Raw genomic sequence first — 16,080 nt, forward strand, 5'->3', positions numbered from 1 at the left:
CGTACAACAGTACCTAGGTGAGACTATAGACACTCTGGCGGCCACAGCTCAGCCAAATTTAGTGAGGATCAACAGCATACAACTGCTGATCTCCAAGTTCAAACCCAATCACTCGCTTCCAGCGCGAGTGTTTATGCAGTTGATAGGCATGATGGCCTCCTGCATCTTCATAGTCCCGCACGCGAGGTTACATATGCGCCCACTTCAGGAGTGCCTAGCACGTCAGTGGAATCAGGCTCAAGGACAGTTGAAAGACCTAGTGTTGGTGAGCGGTCGGGCATACAACTCTCTGCATTGGTGGAATCCACAACACCTTTGCAAGGGCCGACCGTTCCAAGAGCCTGTTCCGCAAATAGTACTGACAGCGGACGCGTCTCTCCAGGGATGGGGAGCTCATGTACTCCACTACACAGTGCAGGGACTATAGACGACACAACAGAAGAAGATGCACATCAACCTTCTGGAACTGATGGCAATCTTCCTGGCCATGAAGGCATTCAAAGTACATCTGTGCAACAAAGTCGTGTTGATCCGGACGGACAACATGACTGCCATGTACTACATACAGAAGCAGGGAGGAACACACTCTCCACAGTTGTCTCATCTGGCTCAGAGCATGTGGAAGTGGGCCATTCAGAGGAACATGTTCCTCATGGCGGAACACCTCCCCGGCAAGGACAACCAGATGGCGGATCTGCTCAGCAGACACAGCCACCAGATGCACGAGTGGGAGTTACACCCATCAGTACTCCAACCGTACTTCCAGCAGTGGGGTCATCCAGAGATAGACCTATTCGCGACAAGCGAAAACGCAAAATGCCAAAGCTTCGCCGCCAGATTCCCACATCCGCAGTCGCAGGGCAATGCGATATGGATGAACTGGTCCGGCAGATTTGCGTACGCTTTTCCCCCAGCGCCGCTGATACCGCTGGTGGCTCGCAAACTACGACAACACTCCCTGACACTCGTCCTAGTTGCTCCCACGTGGGCACGCCAGCCGTGGTACACCACCCTCCTCGAACTTTCCGTGGTGCCGCATCAAAGGCTGCGGATCAAACCCGCGCATTTGACGCAGAACCATGGAGAGGTTCAGCACCCAGATCCGCAACAGCTGAACCTGGCGATCTGGCTCCTGAAGTCCTAGAGTTTGGCTATCTCAACCTGCCACCTGACTGTATGGACATCATCAAGGAGGCCAGGAGACCCACTACCAGGGCTTGCTATGCAGCCAAATGGAAAAGGTTCGTCATTTATTGCGGTAATAATGACATCAACCCGCTGGACGCATCCATCCACAACATCATCTGTTACCTCTTACACCTATACCGATGCAATCTGGCGTACACCTCTATACGTGTCCATTTGACCGCAATATCAGCCTACCTGCAAACCAGGCAGCACCTCTCTCTATTCAGAGTGCCTGCCATCAAAGCATTCTTGGAAGGGCTCAAACGAGTAATTCCACCTAGTCACCCACCGGCTCCAATGTGGAACCTCAACTTGGTCCTCACACGCCTGATGGGTCCACCCTTTGAACCTCTACACTCATGCGAGATTCAATTCCTTACCTGGAAAGTGGCCTTCCTAGTAGCGATCACTTCCCTAAGAAGAGTTAGTGAACTCCAGGCACTAACCGTTCAAGAGCCATTTATTCAGGTTCACGCCAACAGGGTCGTACTACGTACCAACCCCAAATTCATGCCCAAGGTAATATCGCAGTTCCACATGAATCAGACTATTGAACTGCCCGTTTTCTTCCAAAACCCACAAACTGTTGCAGAAAGGGCACTACATACACTAGATGTACGGAGGGCCCTCATGTACTACATCAACAGGACTAAACCATTCAGGAAGACAAAACAACTGTTCGTTGCCTTTGCCCCACACCACAAAGGTAACGCCATCTCCAAAGCAGGGATAGCCAGATGGATAGTTAAGTGTATTCAAATCTGTTATCAAAAGGCAAAACGCACATTAACTATTCCACCACGAGCCCACTCAACACGTAAGTTGGGGGCTTCCATGGCCTTCCTAGGAAATATTCCCCTGCATGATATATGCAGAGCAGCCACATGGTCCACTACACACACATTTACAAAACACTATTGTGTAGATGTGCAGTCAAAACAGCAGGCAGCTGTAGGACAGGCTGTTCTCAAGACACTTTTTCAGACCGCTGCAGCTGGCACGGGTAGCCGCCGCTAATAGAGGGCACTGCTATGTATTCTATGCACAGATATGAATTCAGCAGCCCACATGCCTCGAACTGAATATGCTACTTACCAGTATGCATCTGTTCTTGGCATGTAGGGCTGCTGACATTCATATCGCCCTCCCTCCTCCCCGGCGCCTGTCGCAGCTGCAGCTCTCAGAATTACTGCAAGCATGGTCATCACTTTCTGTATCTACTCCATCACTGCCACAATGGCGAAAAACAATCTGAGGATGGAGAGGATGCCCATGCGCACTGTAGTCCAGGGGAGGAGTCACCTATCCAAGGATACTTCGAAGACTCTTCCAGGACAACAACGTGCAAACATCCGGACCCAACACTAGGCGGCGATCTATGCACAGATATGAATGTCAGCAGCCCTACATGCCAAGAACAGATGCATACTGGTAAGTAGCATATTCATTCTTCAAAGTCAATGATTATTTTTTGTGGAAAGTAGTTGTTGGTGTGTTGTTTTATTACTGTAAGGATCTCTATGTAGGTGGAAGTAGTGCGTATATGAAGTTAGTGTCTTCATTTTTGCCGTGGATGGTATATAGTTGGTAAAAAGGCTTGGTTTAAACTTTGGATGTGCCATCCATCATCCACGTTTTGCAGTTTTTTGATTTTTGTATGTTGTTGGTGGCAAAGATGATAACTTGTTTTTCATGACTGTCATTGTCATGAAGAATGAATTTCTCATCTTTGTGGGTGACAGTGTATTCCGGTAAGATTTCTGTTTCTGCAAAAGTTCGGGTGTTGGGTGGTGTTTGAGCAGTAGCTCTTTTAGTTCTGGCTATTTATCTTTTTAGAGTGGGAATGGATGGTAGCTGTCCTGTGACATGTTCAGGGACCCTAGTTAATAAGTGTTTTAGTATTTGGGTACTGGTCTTTTGGGAGCTGGTGGTTGCTTCTCGGATTGTTTCTGGAGCATCTCTGACCTCAAATTCTGTCACATTGGGGGGGATAGTTGTGTTCCCTGACAGTAACTACGTTTGTTTCTACAGATGTGGCTCTCCCATAGCAAGAATTGGCGCAGTATTTACAACATTTCCAATGGGTTTTGTGTCCAGTTATTTTTTCTTCCGTGTAAGTGTAGCCCAAATAGCGCAGAAGTAGTGTTCCTTTTTGTGATGTGATGAATTTAGCTCCTTCTGCCATTTATTTTGTCTATCTGTGAATATATATATTTATTAATTATAAGGTCTTGAATAGTAAACATGTTTGTATAATTATTATATTTGGAAATAAACTTACATTTGTCTTGCTTTAATTTTCTTGTTGGATATTTTATCGATGGTTATGGTTGATTCACTGGTTTCTTTTTTTCTGTTGGTTTAAAAGCTAAATGTTATTTTTATTAAACTGTTACATTTAATTTGATTATTTCATTTATTTAGTTTTTATTTTTATTTATTTGAGAGAAAAAAATACTTACTATTTTTAGTTGAAGTTTATTTCGTTGATGTTGCTGTATGTTGAAGTTTGTAGAACCTGTGAAGAGAAAAGTATTTGTTAGTTATATTTTGCTTTTATATTTAATTTAATGTTTTTATTAGTTTGCTCTATTTGTTGGTTAATTTATATACTTAGTTTTATATTTTTGTTCAATGTTGATTTTGTTCTTGAAGTTAATCCTTGTTTTGTTGTGTTATGTTATGTTAATGTAACTTATTGAGCGCACGAATATCTTGGCGCTGAAACTAAAGTAAGCCCAAAAATATCATAAACTAGTTCTGAAATAAACTGGTTTTAAGACTCTTTCTGAATGAGGCTAGGGAACGTGCTGACCTATTTTGCAGTGGAGGATATTCCATAGTTTGGCTGTGCCATAACCAATGCTTCGGGCCCCCCCCACCCCCCAACTGGAGGTGCGAATCCTAGGAACCATCATAAGCCTAGAACACGTAGAACGTAACTGTCTACCAGAATGATACCAATAGAAAATATTTTTTAGGAACACAGGTGCCATATTATTCAAGGCTTTATAGGCTAAGCATAGCTTCTTAAAATTGACACTACTTGCTACAGGGAGACAGTGGAGTCTCCGAATCTCCTTAGAGACTGACTCGTGTTTAGGCAGGTTTAATAAGAGTCTTGTGGCTGCAGTTGTACCATCTGCAGTTTTTTTAGATGATTTTTCTGCATATTCTGATACAGTCCATTGCAGTAATCTAGTTTTGATAGCAGTGCAGTCACAACCGTCCTTTTAGGATCGGTAGGAATGTAAGGAAGAACCTTCTTCAGTTTTTTTTAATCAAATAAAAGGTGGTGGAAACAATAGCGTTGGTTTGCTCTGAGTATGCTAGTTTGTTATCAATCAGTACCCCGAGATTATTTGCTTTTTCTACTGGTTTTGGCAGTTCTCCCATCTCAACAGGCCACCAAAAGCCACCCCATCTAGGTTGGAGATTACCAAAGATCACTATCTTGGTTTTCTCCGAATTAAGTTTAGGACAGTGCTTGCCCATCCAAATGTTAATTTCCAACATACAATTTTGAAACTGAAATACAGGGAGGCTTGATCTTTATAAGCAGCTTCCATAATCTGTGTGTCGTCGGAATTGGAGGTTAAGCTGAAGCCGAATTGCTGGATCAAAGGAGCCAGTTTCGACACGTAGATATTAAAAAGGGAAGGGCTAAGCGTCAAACCCTGCGGAACCCCACAAGGCAAGACATAAGAGGTCGATTTAAAATGATCCAGGGTCACGGTTTGTCTTCTTTCCGTCAAAAAAGATGATAGCAAGGAAAGTGCTAACCTTTTAACCCCTAATTTTTCCAGGCGCAATTGTAGCAGATTATGGTCAACAGTACCGATAGCTGCCGACAAATCGAGGCGAATTAGGGCAGCAGCACCACCTCTATACATCACTATCTTAATCTCCTCAGTGGCCTTGATCAAGGTAGTCTCCGTACTGTGTTCCGGACGAAAGCCAAATTGGGAGGAATTAAGTAAATCATTCTCTTGAACAAATTGAGCTAACTGTTGAGTCATGATTTTCTACCGTATCTTAGCTGGAAAAGGCAGCCTGGCGCTGGGGCGATAATTGCTTGGATTAGATGCGTCCAAATTCGGTTTTTTTTTATCAATAGAAAGATCGATATTCTTCCATAACGCGGGGAAATATTCCCGAAGTGAACATGGTGTTAAAGATTTCCTTGAGAATAGGACTAACTATGTTAGCTATACCTCTCAGTACTACGGGAGGACAAGGGACAAAGGGGACCCAGATTTAATTTCCTTGATAAGTTTTTCCACTTGGTCACTAGCTACCTGGGAAACGCCCAGTAGCACATTTTTGCCTGGGTCAGTGTTGGGGTTTCCTAAGTTAGCTCTTGAGAGAGGGCGGCCTCAAAGGAATCATAGATATTATTGACTTTATTCCTGAAGGTATTAGCAATATCGTTGCAGAAGTGTTGATTGCTTTCTGTGGCATTTTTACTGGGCAGGGAGGTGAGCCTCTTACCTACCCCATACAGTTCTTTAGTTGAGTTCTTGGCTCTCTCAATCTACTTGGTAAAAAATGGCCCCTTTTTCAGTGATCAGCATGGTTTTATATTTAACCAGTGCAGACTTATAGTTGCTTTTTTCCAATTCATTGTATTGTACTGTCCAACGTCTTTCTAGTCTGTGGCACTTTTGTTTCTCTTGTCGCAGTGTCTCTGTAAACCAAGCAGCAGAGGGTAATTTGCAGTTACCTGAATTTTTACAAGTGGTACCATAACATTAAAAGCTTCACTGGGCCAGTCTGTATATTTGCTAGCCGCCAACTCTGGATTTGCACTTAACGTGGGCAAAGACATACCCAGCTGAGTCTGAAGCGTACCCTCATCAATTTTGTTTCAGGCTTTGTAAACGGTTTGGTGCGCTCTAGCGGATGCTACCACTGGTGCTTTTGGGATGGTATGATTAAATAGAATTAAAGAATGGAATGTCCAAGTGAGGGGGTAAATATCCTTTACTATCAGGGTCGATTCTGAAATAAATATGCCATCCAATGTGTGTCCTGCCTCGTGTTGGTTTATGCACCATCTGCGACAGTCCTAGAGTCCCTAAGTTATCTAAAAGAGTGACAGTGTCTTTATCAACATTATATTCTAGGTAGACATTAAAATCGCCCAGAATTGTAAGTTCATTTGTGGCGAAAATGGATTCAAGAAGGGAATCTTAAGTTGCTAATAAAACAATCTCTTGAGCCTGGGGGGCGATATAAAAGAATGCCTCTGAAGGTCTTTTTCGGATTTATTTCTAGGGCAAAGTGAAGTGCTTCACAATGGGGGTCGGGAGCTGAGGAAAAAGTGGCTCCAAATTTCTCACGATATATTATAGTTAGCCCACCTCCCCTCTTAATGAGTCTGTCCACCCTAAAGGATAAAAATCCAGGGGGTGCTGCTATCACGAAGTCAGGGTCCAACGCTGCATTGGCCCAGGTTTCAGTGAGGAATAGCACATCCAAATTATAATGAGAGATGAGGTCCGCGGTTTCATATTTATGTTTAGCTAGAGATCGAACGTTAAGACCGCAGCACAAGTTTACCAAAACTGAGGTCACTAGGCAGTTCACATTAGACTTCATACCTGAAGTGTGACATGCCCTTACCATCTGTTCTGCCGGAAGAAAAAATCCACACGCACAACTCCGACTCTCTTGTGAGAGATCATTGCCCATAGTGAAGCGGCAGCAACCAAAGCTCGGTATCTTATGAGCAAGGTTTAGTAGTTTCATACCTGAATACCCTACGGGTCCTGACCAAGCGTGGACGGGCGCAGATGGGCTTGACTTTGGCGTGTCCGCTGCGCATCCACTTCGGCATGAGTTAAATAGTGTGGTGGCGATAAAGACTAGACTGTACACCACCGGAAGTACCAAGAGTAAGGCCGGAAGTAATTGAGGGAGTCTGAAGGACGTTGCAACGCCCTCCGTGCAAACGGCACACAGCCGTGGTGGAACGGGGCGGGATCCTCTCAGGATGGAAAAAACGCCAGATGGAGCAGAAGTGGTGGCAATAGTAAGCAATAGAATAAACACACTACTATCACAATAATGGCCAATAAAAAGCGCAGGCTAACAAATTGCACATTAATCTGTCAGTTAAAAGTAGTGTAGGAGCAGATAAAAAAGTGTCATCTAACAAGCGTTTGAAAGCGATTAAAACGTTTAAAAGGTCACATGTAAGTGGACAGGCAGGAGGACTTACTTATGTCCGCTGCGCGTCCGCTTCAGCATGAGTTTTTTCAGTGGAGTTTTAGTGATGTGTAATCTGTGAAACATAAAAGACAATGTTATAGTTTTAGATAATTTTATTATTTCTATTATTTGGACTTTATTTTTATTTTGTTATAAAAAAAATATGCTTACTATTTTTAGTTGATGAAGTTTCTTTCGTTGATGTTGCGGTTTTGTTGACTTCTGTAGAAGCTGTTAAAAGAAAAGTATTTGTTAGCTATGTTTTGCTTTTTTATTACATTTATTAGTTTTAAATCCTTTATTTGTTGTTTAAGTCATATACTTACTTTGATATATATTTTTTGTAATGTTGATTTTATTGTTGCTGTGGACGTAAATCTTTGTATTGGATTTGCTGGGTGGATTTTTAGTGAAGTTTAATCTGTGACATATAAAGGAAAACATGTTATAGTTTTAGTGAATTTTTTTAAAGCTAATTTTATTTATTTAGTTACAAAGTTTTGTTAGATTTTCAGAATAGTTGTTTGAGTAGTTCTTTTTCGTCGTAAAGGTTCGTTCTTCTTCTGTGTTTGTCCGTTATACGGTAAAGTTTGTGTTAATTGCTGTTTTTATAATGTTTATTTAATTAGAGTTTTTTACTGGTTTGTGTTAGTGTAGTTTATATTTATTGGTCAAGATAGCTTTTGTAAATTTGTTAGCAGTTACCTTTTAATTTATTTAATATTTATTATGTTTATTTAATGTTTGTTTTTATTTTGTTTATTATTGTTATTTAAATGTCGGTGTAGATAAATGTGATATATGTTTTTATATATGATGTATTTTTATGTTTGTGATTTTTTTTTATGCTGTATGTTTGTTTATTTATTTGTATAGGGATTTTTAGTGTGTTCCCTCGTCAGCAGTAGACTGGACTACGGAAACGCACTGTACGCAGGAGCCCCGGCCAAACTCCTGAAACAGCTTCAATGCATCCAGAGCACCTCCGCACGCCTGATCCTCGACATCCCTCGCCGCAGCCACATCACACCCCACCTGAGAGACCTACACTGGCTCCCTGTCAACAAGAGGATAACCTTCAAACTCCTCACCAACGCACACAAGGCACTCCACAACACTGGACCAACGTACCTCAACAGCTGACTCAGCCTCTACACCCCCACCCGCCAGCTCCGCTCTGCAGACCTCGCCCTCGCCACCGTCCCCCACATCCAAAGAGTGACCGTCGGCAGCAGATCATTCTCCCACCTCGCCGCCAAGACATGGAACACCCTCCCCATCCGCCTACGGCAGACCGAAGACCTTCAGAAGACTTCTCAAGACCTGGCTCTTTGAACAGTAGCAGCTCCTCCCCCCCCCACCCCCAGCGCCTTGAAACCCTCACAGGTATGTAGTGCGCTTTACAAATGCCATGATTGATTGATTTGTCCTATTTCATGTTATTAATTTTGTGATTTTTTTTTGTGTATGTTTAAAATGTTTGAAGTATGTTATTTTATTATATTATTGAAAATAGTTTATTTGCACTAATGTTATTTCGGTATAGTTTATATGTATTTTATTGATGTTTGTGTTGTCGATATTATTTATATCGATGTTTTTGTTGTGTTTTATTTTAATATTATCAATATTTTTGGGTTCTTTAGTTTTGTTGTCAATATTTTTGTCATCGAGATTTTTTTAAACGATATTTTTTTATCGATGTTTGTGTTATTTCTGTTTTGTGTATTAGGTGTCGATATTTTTGTATACAATATTGTTGACTCTATATTTTTGTAGTTTGAGGTTATAGGAGGTATAACAGTGATCCAGTTCTCTAGATACCTGTAAGTAGCTCTCCTGTGTGCAGCCTAGTCAACTAATTTAGAAGCTTGTGCTTGGTTGAATAAATATATGTATACCAAAATGTAAATGCTTGCATTTGAGACGAAAATGTGTGTATTTTCAGAACTCATAAGCTGATGTGTGGAGAAAAATGGTTGAATTTCCAAAATATATTTAAAGCTGATATTTAAGTGAGAAATATCAAATGGTGTTGGGGATATTGTTTACTAATATTATTAACTTGGTGGAAGGGCATTGCTCCTATGGCTGTTCTGTATTACCAATGTAGAGGCATTCCACATTGACAAAGCATTTTCACATTACTGCTAGCAACAGTGCCTGATGCACTGAGGTGATCGCTGCTAGTAAACTTGCATAATATGTCCACTAATGTAATCTTGTCTGATGTAGTCCATTACATCTCAAATAATATTGGTAGCTTGAGAGAATTTTCATCGATCATAAGTAGCTCTTATTACAAAAAAGGTTGAGATCCCTGATCTACAGCAGCATGGGCTACGAAGACAACATTTTATTTATGTTGTAAACATCTGTTTGTAGCGTGTAGTGTTATAGAATCACATGTGCCCACCCTCCACTCCAGACGTGTGTGGCTCTGATACAGATCTCGTCTCTTTTCTACTTAACTCCTTTTGCAATTATCCACTCCATGATTCTCTCACCTGCTGTGCGTAAAAACACAATCTAACGTAGAGTCGGTTCCCTTGCATATTGCCAGCTAAGGGAGGAGTAAGTATATACTGCTTGACCGAAAAATGTCTGTGAAGATATACAGCTTGCAAACGTCTGAGCCCAGCAATAGATGGCAGGTGTATGCAGAGCATGCAAATCTACAACACTACACTCTATGAATAGATATTTAATAGATACATAACAATGCTGCCCTAAACTGAATATCTGGCCCAGAATCGAGTTCACGGTTCCGCACTGAGCGAAGATGGCGGATTGATTGTTCTGCGCTCCTTCGGAGGTGAGGCGTGGACGAGAGGTATCTCAGTTACCGCTCTCTGGGCCGCTGATATAGCGGTGACAGTCTGGTGGGGGCCGCGTTGTCTCGAAATACTTTTTGAACGCCGGGCTGGGGGGGGACCACGACCACCTTGAGGTGCCTGACCCTGCAATGGCCGCTTGGAATTAAGGCTCCGTGTTGAACCCTCCCTCAAATCCACCTGAGTGGCTTTCCTCCTCACTATTATCCCTTCAAAAGCAACTTTTTCACAATTGGAATATGGGTGAACCACCCGAAGCTTAATCTTGCCCTTCTCTGACTTTGCACCACAGAATTATTAACTGCGTAGCCATACCTACGGAAAACGAGAAAATGGCGCCCTGGGATCTGTTGGTAACTCGCCCGGTGCCGAACGCTGAGTGGGGGGCCAGGGAAGTGTCCCCGCCGCCCGTGAGAGCAACCTGCCTCCCTTCGCCTCCTGTGGGATGTTTGGCCCGTAAGTCTTCTGCCAGATTTCCCCTGATTCACGATATGTTGATTGATAACCCTGATGCCCTCGCTCGCGGTACTGTGCCTGTGCACGCATACAGCCGACATTCTACTGCTCTCCGCCCTCCCTTGGTACTGTGGCTACGTCCCCCCTACGTGATGGAACTCTGCTCTCTTGTTTTTGTTTGTGATCATGCCTTGTATGTATCCTGCCATTTTGAGATGGTTCCCTTCGATACCCATGACCCGAATCCACCATCTTGTTGAACTTTGTCCTTTCCTTCGTTTCACTGGACTCCATCCTGTCGACCTTCAAACATTTCTCTTTTGCTGGAATGCCTTACCTCTAACTCCCCCTCAGGTCTCCCTCTCTCCACTCACCTTTCTCAGCCTCTGACTCTGGTCCCCTCACAGCTCTCTCTACCCCTTTTGTTGTTTTATTTCTCCGTTCATGCCACCTACTAATAATGCATTATTCTGTAATAATTAGGCTTTCATCAGTTACAAATATCTGCAACTAATGTGTAATTTTTGTACATTGCAACTTCGCTGTGCCTTGTGTTCCTGTTCAATGGCTTCTCACCCCCCCCCCCAACCCCCTCCCCTCGCTACTCGGACACTCTCTGTGCACACCTGCTCACTATCCTGACAGCGGAGTCCGAGCATTATGTCCTACGCCCGGTGGAGCTGCTTGGTTCAGCTATTGAGGCGATCAGCCCTGGTTCCTCACCTCGGCCGTCACCTACCCAGCCGGACATTGGGCATAGTTTCTCCCCGTCTCCCTGTTTTTCCCTTCCCTACCCCTCCCATGACAAATTTTCTGTAACTCTCCCCTTTTTCTTTGGTTACTAAGTTTTGATTGCTTTTAACAAATGTAACATGTTAGCCTGTAACTCTGAGCCTCATTGTGTAACCTATGTAAAATGTGTAGCTTGCAACTCGCTGTTCCATATGTAAAGCACAATGATACCTACGGGTCTAGCCAGCGCTATATAAAACTCAAGATAATAAATAAATTAAATAAATACTTACAAGGTAAATAAAATGTTTCTTCTTGGAAAAAACAACTTGTAAAATGTGCCTCCAACACTAAGTGGCAGGTCTGTGTAAAATAACTGATTCAACAGGACTACAAGCTGCAAACCAATTGTTACAGGTATTTAACATTTTCATTATGAAACGTGTCCCGGGGCCACAGTACTGATGCTCTTTAAACTGGATGTCCAAGAGAATCCATTCAGCACTTGACTCTTAGATAGCAAGGATGTGATTTCAGGGCTTGCTTCAGAAGATGGAAGGAACACCAATGTCCATCCATTACTTCACTTTGGAAAACGAAATGGACTTTTATTAATAGGTAGGTAAATAGTAAGCTTAAATTAAGATAAACAACAAAATTCAGAAGGTGCTAACACTTACAGGACTGCGATAAAACCCCAAACCTTTCTATGTCTTTCACGTTAAGTTTTATTTAAGTTTGTGCCCCTACGGCCAGTGTTATCCTAAGGGGGATCGGTTTTAGTTAACTTGGACAGCTTTGGAAAAGTTCTGCAATGTGAGCTTTATCAAGTCAGTACTAGTGTACTGACCTAATTATCCAAAGCATGCGCAGAGAAATATAAGAAACAATACAGGAAAAAGTTATCCCAAAATCCCACCATTCAACAAGATCTCCACCCAGAAACTGTCTTACATGCTTCCTGTGCTTTTCTGGTGACAGTGGTAGGTTACCAGTTTCCCCGCAGGCCAAGGTTGCAATCCAGTATCTGGTGTCCAGGGACAAGGTATTTTTTTTCTTAAACAAGTGGTTCTATTTTTTTTTTGTAACCTATTTTTATTAACATTTTCAGTTTTATTGTGATATACATCAGACGAATCTTTCAATCCAGTAGATTGCTTATTACAGTATCCGACAGCCCACAACATTAGTCGCAGATATACTGGTTGCTTGATACATAGGTTGTAAATCCCATGGATCCTGGTAATTAATATGTTACGTGAACTAGGGTATAACACAGAAGGAACTGGGGGATGGGTATGGAATTTCACGTCCGGGCCTCCCTATCTGTCGTCGGGTTAAGCGTGTGAGCGTGTACCGTGTCCGTATCCTGCAGCTGAGCTGACGCCCACACCAGGCTGGCAGAGGTGACGACACGCGTCATAGAGCTGCCTTCGATGTAATCGGGTCTCCAGGGTAGAGAGGGTGTGGTCGGTCATGGTCTAAGGCTGTGTTTGTAGGGCTGTTCGTGTGGGTGTGTCCCCGTTTGGGTCTTCGCCAGGGGTCATTTGTTTAAAGCGATTTAATAACATGGCCCAGTCCGTTGAGATGGGATGCTTGCGGATGCCCTTCACCTCCTCCTCCCGCAACGTGTCCTCCACCGCTGCCGCCCATTTATGTGTGGCTCCCACCCAAGCCGCCAGTGGAGGACCATTGGGAGAACGCCAGTGCATAGCGATACTCCGTTTGGCCAACAGCACCGCTAGGGAAAGAAAACGGGTCTGTACCTTGTGTTGTATATGTGTTCAAAAGATACCTAGTGTGCTGGCCTCCCATGTGTTCATATGCATGAGCCCTGTGAGGTCCTGTAGAGCTGTATGAATGTGCTGCCAAAAAGAACGAATTGTGGGGCAACTCCAAAACATATGTTGGAAATCTGCATCCTGTGCGTGACATCTGGGGCAAAGGAACTCCGTGTCTGGGTAGAATCGTTGGAGACGTGCCGGTGTTAGATAAGCTCTATGGAGTATATAAAATTGTACATTTTTGAAGCGTGCATTTCTAGATACCTTCTTAGGATACTCTAGGGCTCTCTCCCATTCCTTCTCGTGTAATGAGCGTCCGATTTCATCCTCCCAAAGGGCTCGTAGGGGCACTAGCAGTTTATTGGTGAGATCCCGTATGGCCTTGTAGAGCCATGTGGTTAGGTGTCAACCCGCTCCCATATGTAGAATCGTGTGGATGACTGGATGTGTGGGTGGTTCCCCCCTCGAGGGGTCATGGTATGGTTGATAACTATTTAGCAGTTGGCGATGAAGCAGGAATTGGCCCGGGAAGAGATCGTAGTCTGCCATGAGACTGTGGAATGGTCTAAGCTGTCCGTCCTCAAAGAAGGACTCCATCTCTGTGATACCGCAGGATGTCCATGTGGTGAGCATGTTGTTTGTGTAATGGTGTTCACGCTTGGGCCACCCGATTAATGGGATTAGAGGGGAATACAGGGGTATCTCTGGTGCCAGGCGATGTACTCTTTGCATGCACCTTCGTGCCACTGCTACCTGTAGGGGATAAGTATGCTTCGGTTTGGTGCCCGGAAGCAATAAACGGCGGACTTCCGAGATGGATACCCGACCCGTTAGGGTGTGTGTTTCCAACGTGTACCTGTCTGCCGTCCAGTGGGAGAGCCACTGTAGTTGTGCCGCCAAAAAGTAGGCTTCGAAGGAGGGAGCACCCAGGCCACCCCGCGTGTTGGGTAATTGCAGTTTTTTCAGTGCTATTCTGTGTCTGGCGGAGCCCCAGATTAACACGCTGAGGAGTGAGTCCAGATCCTGAAAGAAGGTTCTAGGCGGAATCACTGGTAGGTTGGTAAAATAGTATAATAATCGTGGGACCATTATCATTTTGGCTAAACCCACTCGGCCTATTGGGGCTAGTGAGAGGCTTTTCCAAAATCCGACTGCGGCTCCGATGCCCGCCAGTGCCCTGCAATGATTACCCTCAAAAATATCAGTGGGAGAGTGATAAAGGCGGATCCCGAGGTACCGGGGTGCTTCCGTGCTCCACGGCACTCGCTGACTACCCAACCAGACCTCCCGAGGGGGTAGACTCGGGTGTAGGGGATAGATTGTGGACTTATCCCAATTCACCCGCAATCCTGAGGCTGCTGCGAATTCCGTGAGCGTCACCCAAAGGGGGTTAAGTCTTCCGCGATGTCTTGCACGTATATTAACAGATCGTCAGCGTACATGGAGACACTATGGGTAGTGCCCGCCATGGGAATGCCCCAGCGTGCTCCCTCCTGACGCAGTCGAATGGCCAGGGGCTCGACGGCCAGGGCAAATAGTAAGGGGAACAGCGGGCAACCCTGCCTAGTGCCCCTCCGGACCGCGAATTCTGCCGATATGTATCGGCCTAGGCAAACCCGTGAGGTGAGTTTAGTATATAAAAGTTGCGTGTAAGCGAGGAGAGTGGGGCCAAGGTCCGCCCGCTGTAGCACCGCGAATAGGTACTGCCACGTGAGGGAATCTAATGCCTTCTCGAGGTCTAGGATGAGACAGGCAGATCGAGGATATACCCCTTGCACCTGGTCTTGAACGTGAAATATGCGGCGTATGTTCTGGGATGTGCGTCTCCCTGGAATAAATCCACATTGGTCCTGGTGGACCAGGGGACGGATGATTTGTGCGCATCTGTCTGCTAATATCTTTCCGAGGAGTTTGCAGTCAGCGGAGAGGAGCGATATAGGGCGGTAGGAGGCCATTTGCTGCGGATCACGATGTGGCTTTAGGAACGTCACGATTACTGATTCTCGCAGAGATCTCGGTAGATCCCCTTTTTTGAGCGCTGTCACGAACATCTCTACCAATCGGGGGACCAAGCATGTGGAAAAATTTGTGTAATATTCGAGCGGAAGCATCTAAGCCCGGCGCCTTGTTGGGGGCTAGGGCGCGTAAGGCATGGGTCACATCCGTCGCTGTTATCGGCAATTCTAGGGCCTCCCTGTCTGTCCTTGTGACTGTTGGGAGGGCCAGGGGGTCCAGGAAACTATCCAGCCAGGTGGGGACAGGAGGGTGTGGGGGCCTCCAGCTAAGTCGTAGAATATGGGCATCGTGATCAGAGATGACTCTACCCAAGTAGTCTGTGTGGGTAATTTTAGGCAGTATTGCTGCAGAGCATAAGAATCTGTCAAGACGGACACGTAGGTTATGCGGGATGGAATGGAAGGAGTACAGCCGTGTCAGCGGGTGGCGCGATCGCCACGCATCAGTAAGCGCCCAGTGTGTGAGCCAAGCGCGAAATCTGTCGGTCTGTCTGAGGGACGGGGAATGCACCGGAGGGGGGAGAGATCGATCTAAGTGTAGGTCTAGCGTGCAGTTATAGTCTCCACCCAGTATCCAGGGAATAGAGGCAAAAGGGGCTAAGATCCCGGTGAGGTGATCCCAAAATTTGTCTTGCTCGAAATTGGGGGCATAGATGCTACCGAGGAGTACTGCCTGCCCATCTAAGAGGCCTTCTAACAGCGTGTATCTGCCGTCTTTATCCACCACCCTATGGAGTTCCTGGAAGGGGGTACCCGGTCGAATCCAAATCAGTGCCCCTCGTGCATACGCGGAGTAGTTCGTGGCGCATATGGTACCCCGCCATTTAGTCTGTAGCTTCCCCACCTCCTTCGCAATGA

This window comes from Triturus cristatus, chromosome 1_1, assembly GCF_964204655.1.
Source record: "Triturus cristatus chromosome 1_1, aTriCri1.1, whole genome shotgun sequence".
NCBI lineage: Eukaryota > Metazoa > Chordata > Amphibia > Caudata > Salamandridae > Triturus > Triturus cristatus.